General features: G+C 34.9%; 1 pseudogene; it reads right to left on the bottom strand.

Annotated features, from left to right (window-relative positions):
* Positions 1-400: 400 nt before the first annotated feature.
* LOC149220799 (mitochondrial import inner membrane translocase subunit TIM17-2 pseudogene) lies at positions 401-1,021 on the bottom strand (annotated as a pseudogene).
* Positions 1,022-20,506: the final 19,485 nt, after the last annotated feature.

Raw genomic sequence — 20,506 nt, 5'->3', positions numbered from 1 at the left:
ACATACCCAACAAAGATAGAAGTAATAAATAAGATAATGAAATAAATTATAGTACTGCCCAACCATATCACTTTAATGAGGCACACAATAAATTGTGGATAATTTCTGAGTGGAAATATTCTCATTCATTTTGAGGAATACAAGCTTAAGTTGGATCAAGTTGAGATATTTTGCACTTGATTGAGATAATGAATAGAGGGAAGAGTGTACAACACTTCCACATGTTCTTTTTGTGATGTCAAAGTCTTCTTTAGTGATTATCACCATATTTTCACTGGTATGTGCCATGCTTATGGAAGGGAATACATAAATATTTATATTCATTCATTATTTAAAAAAAAGGATAAATTTCAGGCACTTACTTGGTAGCTAAAGCCAACAAAGACTTAGATCCCCTAAATCACTTGAACTCAAAAGTGGGCATCAAAGTGCTAGGCTGATCAAAACTCTCTAAAAATTTAGCCTTCGCACCACCACTACTATGTTGTGATTCTTATTTCTTGCCCTTGAAAATCCCTTTAAATCCTCCAAACCAAGAGCTACTCTATGAGGGGTTTTGAGTTTACTCAACACCAGGTCCCCCAACATTATAAGGCATGGGTCCATAGCCTTGAAAACCTGGAATATAACCCTGCATATTAATCAAATCTTCAATCATGGGAATAAACTATTGTTGTGCACTCAAAGGCCTATTCAGCGTAATCCTAGCACCCTCTATCAAAGCAAGCAAAACACCACCAAATATAGCAGACCTGGTGGCAACCTTGGGTACTTGCCACATTTAGAGAAACCTTCTAGTGGCAACTTTGATGATTATATAATTCCAGGAATCCTCTTTTTTCCTGACATACACCATCGAGCAATAAAAATCTGAGAAAAGATCTCCCCATACTACGAAGCTTCTGTTAATGCAAGAGGCGTTCAACCTCATGGAATGCATGCAATCAAAAACACATTCACCCTTGGGGGAATTGTAAATTACCTTCATTAAATGGAAGATTGATACTCCCACGACCCGCATTCCACAATCAATTAGGGAAAGAGTTTCCTAAAGAAATTTTCTCTTCATGATGGATGCAAGGTTTTAAAAGGGATGATACTAAATAGGAGCCCTTGGAGAATTGAATAGAATAGATACCTATCAACCTTGGAATTGAAGTTAATGGAAGACCATATTATGTAATGCAGCCCCTAACCTAGTTTTTTGTTTATTAAAGAAACTTCAAGAGAAAAACATAACTACCTTCACACTTTCTATTACATCAGTTAAGCTAATTCTCACCCTTTCTAAGCCATTTTCCTTCTAAGATGACTTGAAAAAAATAAGTTGTCAAATTGATTTCCATTAAGATTTATGTAAATGTCAAGCCAAGAAAGAACTAAACATGATGTCATCATTTAACTAGACTAAGGTCAAAAACAATTGTTTCATGGGAAAATAAGAGGAAGCGAGCCTACAGTCAACAAGAGTAAGATGTTGAGAGAGGAAAAACCTGAGGACTAACATGACTTGATTGAAAATGATCGAAAATGTTGCGAAACACAACCATATGAGCATATATATTGAGCAATTGCACCATGTATAATTTTTTTCTCTCTAAGAGAGAGCCCCACCATCATGGCTGGCTTGCAATCTCGAGATGTTTCTTTTCCTACTTGTATATTTTATGGTATTCAAACCTAGTTCCACCAGACTACACAACTTCATGTTAAATCTTAACTTGTTTTTGGTCTCACATTTTTGAAATATGTGAAAATATTCATGGGACCGTCAATTGGTTATGTCTCCTACTTCTCGCCATTGTGCATGATTTAATGCATTTCTAGAAATAACATGTACAAATACCAAGGTCCTTTACTTGAGGTGATTATTTAAGTTTAAAATTATAGATAATTATTCCATTCAATTGTCGTCGAATATCTAAAGAACATGGAAAACCGTCATAGTATGATGACTTCGAGATAGTTGTCGTAATACCGATAAACACGGGGGGATTAAACAAAAAAATGAAAATAAAAATGACATTATTCTTGTAATTTTCGACAGTATGGCCGATTTTAGCTATATTATCATACTATTTCATCAAAATTTATTCCCATATGTATTAGTACATTGTAGGAAGATCGTGAGAGTTTCCAAATGATGATATGGATGCAACAACTAGAGTTGCATGTGAAAATTCAACATAGGACCCAAATAGATCTAATCAAATACCAATGATATCATTAAAAAATTCACCAACATTATCAACAATGACAACTTGGTTGTGTGGATTGTCTTTAGGAATGTTCCTCTCAACCTTGCCAACAAGATCAACACCTACATTTGTGGCTTTGGTGTAAATACCACTAGCTACTTTTCAAAATAATGCCATGGAAGAACCTCCAGACCATAAACGGCAATGGCTTCAAAATGAACCTCTTAGTCATCTCCATAGTACAACTTGAAAAGGTTAACAGAAACATAAAGCACAAACGATCCATTTGCAAGAAGAAAAAAGTACATAATAACACTACATTGAAAAGCAGTAATGAAATCTTTCCCACCACCCTTCTTGGCTTCTAGTGTTGTTCTTGCATTTTCATAAATTACAATTTTCAGTCCAAGATACCCAGAAAATATAGATGTCAAAGAACTAAGAAAGACAGATATTGTGCTAAAAAAGGCATCAGGGAGGGTTGGCTTGCACATCACTTATTTTTTGTACATACAAGACTAACTTTTTGTACTAAATTTCTCCATTGAACCAAGGAACACAAATATGAGGATGAAAAAGAAAACCATGAAAATATCCATGTAGTGATACTTGGTGAATAAAAACGAGTTCACCCCTTCATAAATGTTGCTCTATATATTTGTGCATTTATTGACGACATTGTGGTTGTTCACCCCCTCCCCTTCTTCGATCAAGTACTCAGTGTAGCCACTCTTGATATTGCTAAGGGTGTGTGAGTGGTCAGATGCCACCTTAACGTGGGACACTAGAAGCCACTGAATTATAGTGAATGCAATACCCACAACAAAAACCACTAGAATTAAGACCTCCATCAAGGTTTAACTGAGAAGAGCACTGCCCATTGTTAGAGATATAAAATAATAGATAGAGTAGCGAAAGCTAAAACGTTACTAGGAGAAGAAAATAACATGGAGAAGCCATTAGAAAAATGAAGTAATAATGAGCTACACATTCATTGAGAAAAATGCAAAGGTAAATCGATAGAAGACTTGTTCACTTTTCCTTCTTACACATTTGACTATGTGTACTGAGGTAGGAAGGTCCCACAATTAAGATCCAATCTTTCCCTTAGTATCATGTTTGTATTCCTTACTTATAGAAGAGCCATATATGCAACTTGTTAATGAGAAATTTCTTGATAACATATAAAGAGATGTTAGCTCCATATTTACAATGTCGATGATTCACTCTTTGAATCTCTAAACTAATTTAAAAAAAATGCTTGGTATGGATTCTTTGAGAAAATTTATTGCATAGACATTTGTGATGTATACATTAGCCATAGAATAGCTATGGCACAACTTATGGAACACTATCTTATTGATGCTACTTATATCAATAGAAAAATCAATTAGATATGGTAGGAACACAACATTAACATTTTGGCTAAATAAAAAATAAAAAAATAAAAATACAAGGCCCTTTTGCACTCGAATGGACATGTGAACTCCTTGAAACAAACTTATATGTTTGATCTTCTTGAAGCCACGTGTTCACACAGTTTTCATTGTAGTAAGCATACAACAAGAGCACTTCTCTTGATGCAAGATATGTGTTCTCCATCACATGGATTCTATAGCCTAATAACTAGCTTGTCTAGTATGGATAAGAATTTTCCTGCACATGGTGAATCCATCCAATAAAACCCATGAAAGAAAACACACATTCTTGTGCTTGTTAAAGGAACAAAATCAACTTTAATTCAAACCCATCTCTTCCAAATAGTGAAAAAGAAAATGCCATAGGAAAACATGTAAGAAGCAAAGAGAAAAGGATAGAAGAAAATTAAATTGATCTAAAAACCATTTAGGACACACCTATTTATGGTTCAAGAAAATCATAAAATCCATTGATAATGATACTATGGCTAGCTATGTTTCACTTTTTCCCCATGCAAAATCAAAGGTGCTTGTGCAAAAATATTATATATGTGTCCAATGCAAAAATGCTATTGCAAGAAAAAATATCGAAAATTGTTTTATTGCTTGTGATGTTAGATGAAACCCATAGATATAAGTTATCCAAAATTAGCCTCTCTAGAAGAAAGAATTGTACCACTATTTCTGTTGTAGCTCAATCTAGCATAGCAAAGAATTTTGATTAAAGAACCTCATTATTAGTATTGTCATGTTTTGAATTGGTGTATCTGCAATGGAATCTGGTTTTTGATTGGACACATGCATTGTTGCATTCCTATTAAGCGATGGCAAAGGCCTTAACACTTAATGATTGCAACCTTACATTTGAATTGGAGCGGGAAGAAGCTAGGAAGGGTCATTGGAACAAAATAGTCGCAGATGAAGCGAAGTCAATATCTAGATGCACATATTAGATAAGGGAGGAGAATGAAGAGAGTGAGACTCATGCATCTTTTGATATACCTACCGCATTACTGGGGCAGGTGCAATGTTTTTTCTTGACTATTATATGTCATGTCATCATAGCACTTCCTTCTCTCAAGTGTCTTGATTTAACAAATCATGGAATTTGTTGTGCTGGAAAATATTGCAAGGGTGGTGAAGGGGCATTTATGAAATTAGCTATTGAGCATATTTTGGCATTAGAAATAAAACTGAAAAAAATAAATAAATAAATAAATCTCAATTCTGCAAATTGCATAGATTCTGTAAAGAAAAGTGAAAAGCATATAATTGAGAATGCCCATATTAACATTAAGTATCCCAAGGCATCAACTAGTAACCAATGTTTTGATGAGCATGATTTCATTTTTAGAGAAGAGGAAAGTAATTATGTGGGTAGTAATTCTAGTAGGGAGAAAACTATTGCATGTACTTTTGGAAATTTTGAGAGTATTGATATGAAAGGGTGAAAGGTTTTGATACTTGTAAAATGTCTCGCAAAATGATAAACACTGGACTGGGGCATTGTGGAGCTAATCTTGGTGATGTTGAAAGGAAGAAGGTAGATTTGGGTATTGATAATGCATTTGGATCGAAGTTTCTTTTGCTTGTATGATTCGAATCTCAAAAGTCGTTTAGACACATCAAACGAAGATGATCTGGTTGTTCACGGGAACACAAGTCTTGGAGACTATCAAACTAGCTCTACTAAAGGTCCAACATCCTTGAGCTCTAAATCAATGGACTCCCGAGAGGATAAAATGCACAAAGCTTAACGTAACGGGTGGTCCCGCAAGGCAGTTTTATTATACTACCCATCGAAGATATCGACGACCAGGATTTGTTACAGCATCACCTTCCCTCCATTCCATAAACTGCGAAGGGTGCTATGGTAGGTGGTTTATGGTTTCCAAAACACCATACATAGTTTATGTTCGCGACTATAAACTGAAAACATGGGGCCCATGTCTACATCATTCAACTTATCTGCAAATCACAAAGACCTCCAATGGTATTGCTATTAAATTAGCATATTTATTTATTTATTTTAAAAGTGGCCCCGCAAACATGTTTGTAAACATTTATAAAGGGGTTATTATCTTATACAGCCTTTTAAAGGGAAATATTTTTTTGTAACTGTAATGAGAATCGATTTTCAAACTCATTATAATGGTCAGATAGTTAGGGCTAGCAGCAAGAATAAAATACTAGAAGTGAGACATTAGGGGTTCTAGAATTTTGGACCTGAGAGGCAAACACAATATTGTATTTCACTTTTCATGTGTTGATGAATAAAATTTTTACAATGATTCCATTTTTCTTTTGGTATGAAAAGTTTTTCCTGTTTAATCTTATGTTATTTTTTCTTCTTAGAAATGATGGGACAATCAATTAATCCTTTTATAGTTCTGAATAAATATCTTGGGCACTGATCTCCTTTTAGCCATAGATTGTCCCCCAAGGTATAACCATTTCCAAGATAATGATATTATAGTATAAGAGATTAGAACATGGTTTCACAAGAACAATTATAAACATCCCTGTTGATTTCAATTGAATTGAGCATGCATTGCCTCAATATTTGGCTAAATCTACAACTATTTTTTATTTTCTGTTGAATTACAAGCTGGAGACAAAACTTCGTACTTCTCAAAAATGTAAGGTCAAAAACTATTATGCATACCCTTCGTGGGATTTGTAAAACACCTCTCCATATCGAAGAAGGGGTTATCATAGATAATGAATGGATAGATGTTTTCTAAAAACACATAAATAAAAGAAGCAACAAAAAAATTAAAAGCAAAATGGTAATCCTTCCTTAGATGGACTTGTTAAAGATGATACCATTGTCTATGGTTTTGAGTAGTCTCGTCTAATAAATGATATTGAACATAAAATAATATTGATTGAACCTTTTAAAGGATTTCATCCCTTAAGAATATGATCCATGTTGGATCATTGTATTATTTTTCATCTAACTTGATGATTTTATAGTGGAAAAATTGGAGGAACCAATTCACATGACCATTTTTGCGGATGGGTCCCCATTTGGCAAATTGGGGTTTTAAACCTTCCAGAGATAATTTGAGCAATTTTATAATTTTTTTTTGGTCCAAAAACTCTCACTTGTGCTAAGTACCCCGACACCATTCTAAACTCAGATACCTTTCCAATGGCACAATAAATACCTCAAATGAAGATCGTGTGCACAAGTTATGCCACATGGAAGTTGACCTTCCTGTTTTGATCACAATGCTTTGAGAGGATGCCACATTGGCCCCATTACTCATGGAAAATGGAATAAAAATGTGAATGTGATGAAGAATACTATAGAAGGATCAATATTGTAACTCTAATTAAAAGTTGGATGAGTTAAACTTAGCTACTAGTAGGTTATCAAGTTGTGTTATAACTGGGCCACTAGGAGGAAAAGGTGTTCCATTCTATTGGAGTGGATTTTGTTTCATGGAGGATAAAAGTAGATACTAGTGAATGGAGAGAGAGAAAAAAACTGAGGGTGTGTGTTCTATGGAAGCCTATGGGCCACAAGTCTCACTCCTTTTTACTTACATCCACTTCCATTTAGAGAAAGAGAGAGCAAAGCAATCTCACATTCTAGTTAAGTTTTCTCCCATAATGGTTTCCCAAAGCCTATATTGTGTCATTGTGGCTTGCAAGTGTTCATTTTTTTCATTTTTATCTACTTTTCATATTTAATATATATTGCATGCATAAGAAGAAACAATAATTTAATAAATCTAAAAAACTAATGAAAATAACCTTCATAGTATAGATTTCGAATCTTTAATATATGTGATAATATTTGATGTGATGAGTTGTCTAGTGGAATATCCATGGAAGTTCACGAATCATATTGGTTTTAGAGCAATGCTTTTTTGGATATATTGTGTGGAGTTGCAGGGCATCTAGATCGATTAAGAAAAGAGTCATAAAACCTAAGCCATGACCAACAAATCTATTAATAACCCTCAAGATTCGACAAAAGAGAGATTCACAAGGTTGGAATAGAAATTCACAAATACCAACTATAATATGAACCTTCTAATAGTGGCTATATAAAATAAACTTGGAATAAAAGATGACAAAGGTTCCAACTTGGAGGCTAGATTAAAGGGAAAATTAGGAGATCGAGAAGAATGAAAGAAGAAGGCTAAGAGAGAACCTGAAAAAGAATAACCTAGTATGAGCTCCATGAACCATTCATAATCCTTGTTCAATATGGAAGAACATATTAATATCAATCTATATGAAGGTAATATTTGTTCTTTGAAATTATATAATTGGTTGCAACAATTAGAGTTTTATTTTAGTGTTCATCACATACACGAAGAACAAAAAATTCCTTTTTCCCATTTGAAAATAGAGGACCATGCCCTCACTTAGTGGGAAATCCATATAGAAACCTTGATGCTAGAGGGTGATCCTCCAATGAATAAGTTGGAGTATTTCAGACTTCTCATAAAATTCCAGTTCTACCCTATCGGGTATGTAGAGGACCGGTGGACCTGACAACATTACTTAAGGAAGAGACAGGGGAAAAGTGTACATGAACACGCCAAAGAATTCCAAAAGATGTAAATAATGTTGGGTATCTCTCCCAAGAACTCAGATGTACTTTTCAAGTAACTAGGAGGTATACACAACCATCTATGGATGCAATTAGTGTTGCTCAAACCCATCTACTAGACGAGGATTGCATACATACATAGTACTTGGAAAACATAGGTAAGAAGAAATAGAAATCAAGTGGATCGAAGTAGAAGGAACACCAAGAAGTTTCCAAAGAAGGGAATAATAAATGGAAATGGGTGGAAGGACAAAAATACAATAGCCACAACACATCGATGCAAAGATCCCAACAACCATTGCAACTAGTGTAACAAATTTGATGGTCATTCAGAAGAGAATTGATTAAACTATATCCATAACTAAACTCAAAGAACAAGAAGAATGATTTGAATTGGATCATTATATTATTTTTCATCCATGTTGATTATTTTACAGTGGAAAAATTGGAGAGATAAACTCACAAGACCATTTTTACGGTGGGTCCCAATTTGGTGAATTAGGGTCTAAAACCTTCTGAGAGAAGTTTGAGGCATCAAATGGTTTGGTTTTGGTCTAATTTTTTTTCTCTTGAGAAATGTGCCCCATACCACTATTCTAAACTCAAAAAACTTTACAATAATGTAATAAATACCTTTAATGGAGTGTGCATGCAAAATCTACACTACTGAGAAGTTGACCTTCATGTTTTGACCACCATGTTTCAAGAGGATACGATGTCAACCCCAATTATTCATGGAAAAGAGGCTAGCCAAATGATCATGATGAATAATACTATAGAAGATTCAATATCATAACTCTAGTTAAGAGTTGAAGGAGTCAAACTTAAAAACTAATAGGCTATTGGGTTATCTTATAATCGGGCCACTAAGAGGAAAAGGGGTTCCATTATATTCGAGTGCATTTTTGTTCTACAAATGAACATAGTAGTCGTGAGTGGATAGAGAGAGAGAAAACATAGAGGGTTTGTGTACTATAAAATACTATGGGCCACATATCTCACTCCTTTGTACTTGCATCCATTTCGATTCAGAGAAAGAGAGCAAAGCAATCTCACCTTCTAGCTAGGTTTTCTCTTGTAAGGGTTTCCCAGATCATGTCTTGTGTTAATTTTGGTTTGTGAGTTTTATTTCATTATTCTCTATTTTCAATATCTTATTCGTTGCATGCATAAGCATAAAAAAGTAACTAAAAAATCCATAAATCTAAGGAAAAAAAATAAATCTCAAAGTGTAGATTTTGGATTTTCAATTATATCTTAGTAGATATGTTGTGATGAATTGTCCAATGAAATATCCACAATAGCTTACGGATAAAAGAAGGACAGGAAGAATAAAAATATCATGGCCACAAATTCAGGTAATTAGGTGGAAAGTAGCTCAAACGTGGATAAAAATATTATTTTCACATTAGTGGAGAAGGTGGTGAATCTAAGTATCCTTCAACAAAAGAAAGAGAAGGAGATGACCAACCTCTTTTAATAAAGATATAGGTTAAGAAAATGAAAATTGATCCTATGCTTGACTCAGGATCACAAGAAAATATCATTGTAGTATAATTGGTCAATAAATTAGGATTGGAGGACCATCCTATCCCATATCCATTTGGATGTGTCAACAACGAGGCCAAAATAAAGGTAAACAAACAATGTAGAATAAAATTCGCTAACAACGTTGATTTTATTATTGAAGTAGAATTGACGTAGTTTCACGATTTATATGTATTTGTGTTTGGGACTCCCTATATGTACATGATACATTTGATATTCGTCTCGAGAGCCAACCAATACTTCCTCATAAATGACGAAAAATCCTTCATCATCAATGTCCAGAAGGGAGAGTCAAAGATCTCGCTAGTAAGTGCCAACCAAGAAAATAAATTAATTAGTCTTGGATATATATATATATATATATATATATATATATATATATATATATATATATATATATATATATATATATATATATATATATATATATATATATATATAAAGATAAAATGTGTTTGTAGAAGATTCGATGAGGGCCAAGTCATCCTTGGAAGGGTGAAAGAAGGAACATAAACAATAATTGGAAGAGTTGCTACCAACATATAGGGGTGTGTTCTAATATCCTAAAGGGATACCACCCAAGAAGGAAGTGGAGCACAAAATCTAGTTGTTGTTGGACTTTCCATTGCCAAACATTGGGCTAGACATGAATTCCATTATAGAATAAAACAAGGTGAAGAAGCAGTTGCAACAACTATTGGAACAAGGTGTCATTCGACCAAGTACCTCACCATGTGGGTCACCCATCATAATTGTGCCAAATAAGAAAGAGACTTGGTCAATGTGTATTAATCACATGGAGTTAAACAAAATTACACTCAATAATAGGTACCCCCTATCAAGGATTTATGATTTTTTGGACCTATTGCAGTATGAAAAATAATTCCCCGAGCTAGACTTAAAGTCATGGTATTGCTACGTTCAAGTCAAAGAAGAAGATTCCTAGAGGACCACCTTCAAAACCAAATAAGGTTTGGATGAGTGGTTTGAGTTATGTTGTTTGGCCTATGCAATGCACCAACTACATTCATGATATTAATGAACAAAATATTGTGCCATTTTATAGATTCATTTGTTATTGTTTATTTGGATGATTTATTGGTATAAAATGCTACCTGGGAGGAGCACATATCACATTTGATGTAGGTGCAAGAGACATTAAATAAGCATCCACTTTTGGAAAATATCTAGAAGTGTGAGTTACATAACAATATTTGGTGTATTTATGATATGTGATAGGTGGAGGAGAGTTGAAGATAGATCCTTCCAACATGAGTTCATCATGAAGTGGTCACTTCCTACCAATGTTTTTGAGGTTAGGAGTTTCATTGGGGAAAATTGAGGAAATTTTATAGCCTCATTTTCAACAGTAGCAACACCTATCCATGCCATCATAGTGAGTCGAAATATTTTCCAGTGGGGAAAGGGTCAATCAAGGCCCTTCGGGATTTAAAGAAGAAAATAAGTCAAGCATCAATTCTTGCATTACTAAACTTGCAACGACCCTTCAAATTAGTGGAGACAAATACAAGTGGGTATGATATGGGAGTGGTCCTAATGCAAGGATGAAGACCTATAAGCTACCATTATGAAGTGTTTCATGGGGTGGTTCTCAACTACCCCACCTACAACAATGAGCTCTATGCTTTGGTGCAAGATATGTAAAAGTGGAAATGATAATTGATGGGAAAGGAGAGAGTAATCCACACAGATCACTAGTTTTTATGGTACCTTTAGGTACAAAGTAGGTTGTAATAGACTAGGAATAACACATGGATGTGGTTTTTACGTAGTTTAACTTGGTGATCAAGTAGAAGGATGGAAGCACAAATAATTTTATCAACATGCTTTTAAGGCCACCCACATCAAAGATCAAAACTTTGGGAAATCTAGTGCACATGGAGCCTTTCACCTATGATGCCTATAACGAGGCATAAACAAAGGACTAGGACTTTAAGGATGTGTTTTAAAAGTTTCAAAACTATAATCATATGCACAACGATGACAACATATTTGACCACCATCTCTAAAATGGGTTACTCTACATGCTCAACAAGCTATATGTTCCTAAAGGTGATAAACTACAACTAATGAGAGAGACTCACACCTAAAATGTTTAAGAAATTTTGTACTACGAAAGACAATGGCCAACTTACAAAGGTATGTGTACTTTCCCAAGATGCAAGAAGATGTATTTAGGTTCATTGGAGAATGTATGGTTTGTTGTATCGACAAACATAGTAACAAGAAACAAGGCCTATAATATCCCTTTCCTATACTCTCTCATCATTGGGAAATAATTTCCATAAAATGTTTGGGAGGTTTACTAACATATAGGAAGGGAATTGATTACCTTTTCATGTTATTTGATAGGTTTAGCAAGATATGCATTCTCGTGCCCTATAAAAATGCCATCAACAAGCAAGAAGCAACAAACCTTTCTTTGGATAGGTCTGGGTGCACTTTTGAATCCCAATGAGTGTCATTTTGGAGAGGGACAAAATATTTATCAATGAATTTTAGACTACATTGTGGGAGAAATTGACAAAAAAGTGAAGCTATCTACAACAATCCATCCACATACGAATGGGAAAATATAGGTAGTCAACAAGTCTTTGGTGCAACTTTTGAGGGGTTATAATCAGAAGTATCTGAAGACTTGGGATGAAAATATGATATATATACAATACTCTTATAACAGATTAGTCTACCCTTCTTCTGTTAAGTCCCCCTTTTAAACTTATTTTGGATATTTTTCACCTTCACCTCTGGATATTGCATATAGATAACAAGGAGGAGTGAGAGAGGATCTTATAAGGAATGCCTTAAGGGTAGAAAAATCTATGGAGAATATCAAGTAGACCCATCTACAGGTACATGATACATTGCATAAGTGAGAGGGAAAATACAAGGCTAGGCATGATCATCACATAACAAATGATTTGTTCAAATTGGGAGACATAATATGGATATAGTTGAACAAGGAGAGGCTACACGGTCTTGTAGGAAAATCAAGGATTTGTGGGATAATCCCTTTGAGATACTAAAAAAGGTGGGATATAACACCTACATTCACATTCTACCCACATACATGCACATTTACTTAGAGGTCAATGTACAAAATTTGAAACTTTATGAGCCTTCCATGTTGGATCAAGCAGAGGAATAGGTCTTACCTTATGTAGAAGATTTAGCAACAAATGCTCAGGAAGAGTTGAAAGAGGATACAATTTTGCAGAAGAGGTCCATAAGTACAAGACATGTACAACATGACCTTTAACAGATTGGGTTGAAAGAGCATCTTCCAAACAAGGTTAATTAGTACTCCAAGGAGAAGGTAGATGAAACCATTCCTCACCTCATTCAGTAAATAATTTTTGGGAAAAAAATATTCCCAAAATGGAGAGGTATGGTCTAGACATCATTACATTATTTTTCATCCATCTTGATGCTTTTAGAGTGGAAATATTAGAGGAATTAGCTCACAAGACTATTCTTAATAGTAGGTCCTAGTTTGGTGAATTGGGGATTTAAATATTTTAAAGGTAGTTAGAGGAATTTCTTTAAGTTTCTTTGGGATTCAAAATTATCACTTTTGCAAGACACCTTGTTACTATTCTACACTTAGATACCTTTCTAACTGCATAAGAAAATCCTCAAATGGATTCCGTATGAAAATGTTAAGCCACCTAAAAGTTGACCTTCCTATTTGACCATGATGATTCAAGAGGATTGCATGTCAGCCCCATTACTCACGAAAAAGGGGCTAGCCACATGAACATAATGAAGAAGACTGTAGAAGGATTAATATGGTAGCTTTAGTTAACAGTGGAAGGAGTCAAACTTAACCACGAGTAGGCTATCGGGTTGTGTTATAATTGGGCCACTAGGAGGAAAAGGGGTTCCATTCTATTGGAGTGTATTTTGTTCCATAGATGAGTAGAGTAGCTATGAGTCAATAAGAGAGAGAGAGAGAGAGAACAAAGAGAGTTTGTTTTTTAGCAACCCACAAGCCATAAGTCTCACTCCTTTGTTCTTGGATCCATGTCCATTAAGAGAAAGAGAGAGTAGAACAACCTCGCCTAAAGGTTTTCTCTTGTAAGGGTTTTATATAGCATATCTTGTGTCGTTGTGGTTTGTGAGTGTTCATTTTCTTCCTTGTTCCCTATTTTTCATATTTCATACATATTGGATGCATAAGAGGAAATAGTAATTTAATAAATCCATGAATCTAAGGAAAATTAACCCTAGTAGTATAGATTTTGGATTTTTAATATATTTTATTAGATATCTTGTGACAAATTGTCCAATGGAATATCCATGACAGTTTATGGCTCAAAATATTTTGAGACAATTTCTCTAAAGAAATAGAATTCCCAATTTTTTTCATGGAAATGGTCATCCAACATATTCTATATCCTTGAGTAGGAGCTACTACATATAGATAATGACTTTTATACACACAAACTAATATCTTCTTTCAGTTTTTTTGGATCAAAATACAATATATCTCTAGTTGTATATGGGTTTGCAATAGAAAAGGTGAGGTTAAAAGAGAAAATTATATGTTAATGTCGAAGGGAAGAAAATTTGGAAAAAAATATTAAAATCACCATTTGGCTACAAGCCTTTGAAGAGCATGCACACTCTCCTAATTATGTTGAAAACCTTAATAAAACAAATTGACATCAATGATTACACAACTAGGGCTCCCTCCCTTTTTGTGACACTTATGTGTGTTGAACACTTTGGAAACCATTATGGTATGCTTTTGAAAACCTAGAATACAATAATACATGCCAACTTGTTGATAACTTTAATGAAAAATATCTTAATAGTATAATCAAGAAGCATTTAGAAATTTTAGTAATTATAATTTATATGCATAAAATTAATGCAATTAGGAATTTGATAATACAAAAGTATTAAATATATAAAGAACTCTTAGATTGCTACAAGTTTGTTATGGAATTCGGCAATAGACATAATCTTCACCACAAAATTATGCCATTTTCTTTCTTAAAGCCTTCTTTTTAGAGCTATCATATACATTTGTTTATTTTTAATGTGTATTTTTGCAAATTTTTGTTTAAAGTGGATGCAAGAAAATTCTGAAAGGGATACAAATTGCAATGATTTTTTCATCCCAACTTGATTTCGATGCAAATATCAAAAGGGGACACTAAATTCACTGCAATTTGCAAGATCTTAGTGTCCACCAGTGGATTCAATGAAAATTTAAAGACTTAACACTAAATTCATTACAATTTGAAAACTTTTTAGCATCCATTACTACATGATTTACTCCAAAAATCTACATTTACCCATATAATCCTACTGCCATTTTATTGGATTTAATTGCTACTATTAACGTGAATTTACCATGGCACCATTAATCAAACACTTTAACATTATGAGGATAATTTTGTTGATAATATATTGATGTTGGATATTAGGACTAAGGTAGGAATCAAAGCATGACACATACGCATCATTGTGGCGACTATAGCTTGGAAATGTGTATCATTGTGGGTGATGCATATTTCGGTTTAGAGTTAATTATGTAGTAAGATTTATTCCATGATTTTTCAACATTTGAATGAGTTGCATGTGTTAATTTGAGCTCATTCAATCCACTTTTAACCATAACACACCATATAACAACTTTAACCACCAAATTTTATAAACCATTGTTTTTGAAACACACCAAGACTATTAACAATCATTGGATGATATTTTTTCCTTGTAATCGACGAAGTGTAAATTATGCAAGAATGTGGATAACCTCTGACCAAAGTAATGGTTGTAGTGTGTGAATTTTGCAAGCCAATACTCACATATGCCTACCCATTCGAAGGTTGTAATCATATGGTCTACTCCATATGCTACTTAAACATGACTCACATTATGGTAACACAATACATTTCTCTTGTCTTTATGTGTTATAACACCTTCATTGAATTCTCCCTACGTTAGCCTAAATGTAACACTTGGTAGGGATGTCCATGAGTTGATAGGGTGATTCTATCCCTTTTATTTATTGATCTTTGACTATTGATCATTAACTTGGTTCACTTGAACCTTTACCACACTTTTTTGGGGAATTTCCTAATTTTTTGGGTTCAGTTTAGGGAACAAGCCCTTAATTGGGTCCATATTTACATAACATGCTTCATTATAGGTCCATAATAACCCATTTCCATTTCAGGTTGCTACTTATGGGGTCAAATGAGTCAAATATTCATTAACCATTCTTGATCTCAAGGTTCCAATTGTTCCATGGATTTCTTAGCTATACTATAACTATGTATCATTTCTCATATAAGGGAGAGCATGTTTTAGAGGAAATACTTGTGGTATGACCTCAAAATATCATGTATGTAATCGACTATCACACTTTGAATTTCCATATAGATATGTTTTTGTAATGGTTACTTACACTTTCAGGAGGTAATTATTTTTCCTATCTGCACCCTCTAAGTCCACTTTGTAAAGTCTCTATAGAACAACCTATCATTGAAAACCTATGTTATATATTTTCACTCATATTGGAATTATATATTGAATCAACTCCTTGATTTTCTTACAATGTTCTTGCTCACTTCCAATGGCCTTGAGTAGTACTCAACAAGGATCTCTTACTATTAGTTTAGATCCAATCTTACAAGATTGTTGTCTCAACCTAGGGAGCCTCAAAAGGCTTAGTCCTCTCATATCTTGGATGATTCAACCCTAATCCTCAAGGGAGGTTCCAATATGGATAGACCATGGGATGTTTCAAACCATTTTGATAGTTTTTCACACATTCCAGGACTAACCAAAATCAAATATTTTACTTCCCTCATGTCCCTGAGATTTCAAAAATATGCAAATGTAATAAGGATAAGGATGAAATTATGGATTTTAACAATGATGCCTACGATAACTGCTATGCTTGTGGATGGTGGATAAAATTAGGGTGATAATTATATTGGTGCATATGGAATATGCTATGTCAAAATTATATAATATTTTGAATTTTGCAATTACTAAAATACAACATTACTATTATTTTAAAGTATTTCTTGTCCAATGGCATGCACTAATATCCTTATTTTAAATTTGTTTGACTGATAACTCACGCAATTGGAATCCCTCTCCACCAATTAATGGTTCCTTCCAGATTTTCTCATCCATATCTTTACCAACTCTTGTTTTACATAAAATGATCATGCCATTCCATTATAAGAAAACTTTCTTTCTTTACATGTTGGCCTTTGCAATCATGTCAATATCATGGTGCAACCATCTTCATTTCATGTCCAATAGTGTAATTGTGTGTGTTAATCCCCATGAATGATTGACCCTTCAAGAGGTTGAGGCATAGCTATATAAATTGGTTGCTAAAATCCATGAATGGTTTTTTAAATGGGTAGAATCAACTTTGAACAAGTCATGTAGCATACCATTTCATAATCTGGTAAGCACATATTTGTGGAAGAAAATTATTAATATATATTAATCCCTCTAATGTGAATTAAATGAAAAATCATAGGAACAACAATATCTCATTACCCGTGACCCGGATGCGGGTGTCTTTACTAGCCCTTAAACATGGCATGCGCCATGACACCTGGAGGCAGGATGAAGCGCCGACGTCTGTACGAGGAGCCCTGTACAACGATCAGACAGTTAATGCATCGAGTTATGGTTCTTGGTTGGCGACAAAGGAGAAGGGACGCAGCATTGAAGCTGAGCATGGCTGCTCAGGCTCTGATGCGAAAGGGGAGGAAGGCCCAAGGCCGTTCCCCCGTGTTGCGAGTGCATGTTATGTCTTATATTGTCTTTGAAATGCTAGTTATGTTGCAGAACCAACCTTATGTTGCTTTAGGAGCACGGAGAGAGGGCTCACTGTCTGCAAATTCTCAAGGGATTACTGAATGTTTGGTTGCGCTACTGTTACACGCCATGCCGCGCAGTAGAGGGGTTCCTAGGCGTGTAGGAAGGTCCGGTACCCGCGTGGTTCTGGAAGATCTATACCCAATTGAGCCAATTGCTGCAGAGCCACCCTCGTCTCCCAGTTCGGAGCAGGAATGTCTTCTGCCTCAGGGCACCTACCAGACCTTCAGATTCAGATTTCCAAGCCGCCTTGTTAGACCTAAAGTGGTAGTCACTTTTACCGTCTTCATCTCTGAAGAAGAGCCCGGTCGGTCAAATTCAAGCTCCCCTGCAGCTGAAATTGTCCAAGGCAGCGATATCCTCCTGGGTGATATGGAAGGCGTTGTGTATCGAACTCGGCGACGCGAGGTTGCTCCATTTCAACCTGCTTAGGCCCAGCAAGTTTTACAAGAAGTCCTGATGCCGCCTAACCCCAACATGGAGATGGCAGCCTTCAGCTCCTGTAATCCGATACAGGGCAACTCTGGTTACGCTGCCTCTGTGCAAGAGGTCTTGCCGCCACCCACTACAAACATGGAGATGGAGGTCTTCAGTGCACGTGATCCGCCAGAACACGGAGCGCCGGTTCAGAACGAGGATGAGATGGTGATTTGGCTTGACTCGCCAAGCCCAGACAAACGAAAGCAGGATGCCTCCTTCGACCAGCCAGTCTAATTCTCGGGTGCTCTGGTTTGTGTTTTCTTTCTGTCATGGTTATGCAAATCGTCTTCTGTCTTTGGGTCCTTTTTTGCGTCCAACTCAGTCCTAGGGCTCGGTTAGGCCAATGCTGTAAGTCTCAGGACTCAGCAATTTGTCATTTTTGGTTAATGGTTCATGATGTAGACTGGCTCTGTCCTGCCAGTAGATATGAAGTTTTTGTCAGCTTGAATCCAGACTGTATGATGTCCAGGAACTACAATGGTCTGTGTTTTTTGAATTGGTCAAAGCTCTTCAGCTTGAGGACTGGCTTCGGTCTCCTCGCGGGATGTAAATCTTTGTAAATATTTTCTTTTCTTTAATATAGCAGTAGTCTTTACTTAGAAAAAAAAAAAAATATCTCATTACCCGTGGTAATAAAAAATATTGAAGTAAAAATTCAATATGCTTCTTGCATAATCACCCCATATATACTTGAGAAGAAGAATATCTCAAACATTAAGTGAGTTCAATATACAAATTTTTGGGAAGAGGTCAGTGTTCCAAATTAGAAGTAATAAAAAGAGATGCCATTTTAGTATATGCAATATGTATAACACAATGCTTAAAATTGATAGTATTTCCTACATTTTATATCATTCACAAAAGTCTATTAATGTTTCAACAAGGCACACATTGTTAACAAAACTAACTACAACATTTTCTGATGTAGAGTTCCTTAATATTATCAATCCTTTTTAAATTGCCTCAATATAATTTGTCGATGAAGGTTTATCACATAGGTTGTATTTTTCAAATTGTAATTTTTAGGTGGTTTTTCCCATGGTTTTGTAGATTCGATAAAAAAAATATGGTTGTACTCTAATCCAAGATTAACGGATTTCGGGTTTATGAATACTAAGACATACATATATTGTATTGTAACATTGTGAAGATAATATATTGAAAAAAATCTTGCTGGTTTTCACAGCTTTGGATTTCAAGGATACAATATTTGTGTTAATGTGTGTGTTTTCCATTGAATATTTTCTATTTGGTTGAGAATCTCTTTGCAAGAATTCTCTATTTAGGGTTAAAACCTACAAATTTGTTGACCAACTATGCTGCAATGGGATTCCTTGAGATCTTGAGCCGAATAAAGCATCAATCTTTGTCTTCTTGACATATATCTTTATGTGGAATATTTTGGTCATTTCGTGTTGTTGAAGGATATTGAATTTCACTTCCTTTTGTACTCATTACATACGATATTTTTGTCCATGTTTGAGATACTTCCAACCTAGTTACTTGATTCAATCGCCATGAGTTTCTTCTTATTTTCCTCTTTCTTTCTGTTCTTCGGGCTAAACTCTGGATTCAACTTCCATCACATCTCTTCCATATGATCGTTAATGTTATAGTGGTTATTGGGATATTTGAATTGGTGTTCTTTGGCTATTGTATTTTTATCTTTACCCCCTTTCCACTTATTCTTCCCCTCCTTAGAAGTGTCCTAGTGCTCCTTCTGCTTCGACCCACCAGATTTCCCTTTCTTTTGGTCTATGTTGTATAGGTATTGTGCATTTACAAAAGCATCATCCACTAATATAGGTTTTCCCAACATCACTTTCTTCTGAAAATGGTTGTTTAGACCTCATAATTACTTGAGTATGTCTATATTATTTAGGGAGATACCTAGCATTATGGCCATCTTTTTAAACTCTATGGTGTACTCTTGTACACTTTGCCCGTGCTTCTTCCTGAAGTAATTCCACTGGATCCACTAGCTCTATACATACGTGATAGGGTAAAACTATGAATTTATGAAGTTATTATAATTCTCCCACTTAGTCATTAGAGGATATCCCTCCAACCTTAAGGTTTCTATGTGGCTTTCTCATCAGTTCAAGGCATGACCCTCTAATTTTAGCCGAGAAAAATAAATCTTAATTCTTCCTCTATATGACAAAACTAAAAAAAAAAAAATTGTTGCAAATAGTGATTTAGCTATAGAGCATAAATCTCACCTTGCGGTGTCTTGATTTCAAACTTTTCTCCCATTTTGAATAGGGACTATGAATGATTCATGAGACTCGAACTAGGTTGATCGTTTTTGGGTGATTTCTTTGACTTCTTCTCTATTTCTTTTTGATCTCCTGATCTCCCCTCTGAGTGGATCTTTGTGTTAGAACCCCCATATTCTCCTAATATCCTAATAA

Source organism: Pinus tabuliformis, chromosome Q (assembly GCF_031772625.1).
Source record: "Pinus tabuliformis cultivar Carrire ecotype Pingquan chromosome Q, CPIR1, whole genome shotgun sequence".
Taxonomy (NCBI): Eukaryota; Viridiplantae; Streptophyta; class Pinopsida; order Pinales; family Pinaceae; genus Pinus; species Pinus tabuliformis.
The sequence above is the reverse complement of the archived record's forward strand: the minus strand, read 5'-3'. Positions and strand labels throughout refer to the sequence as shown.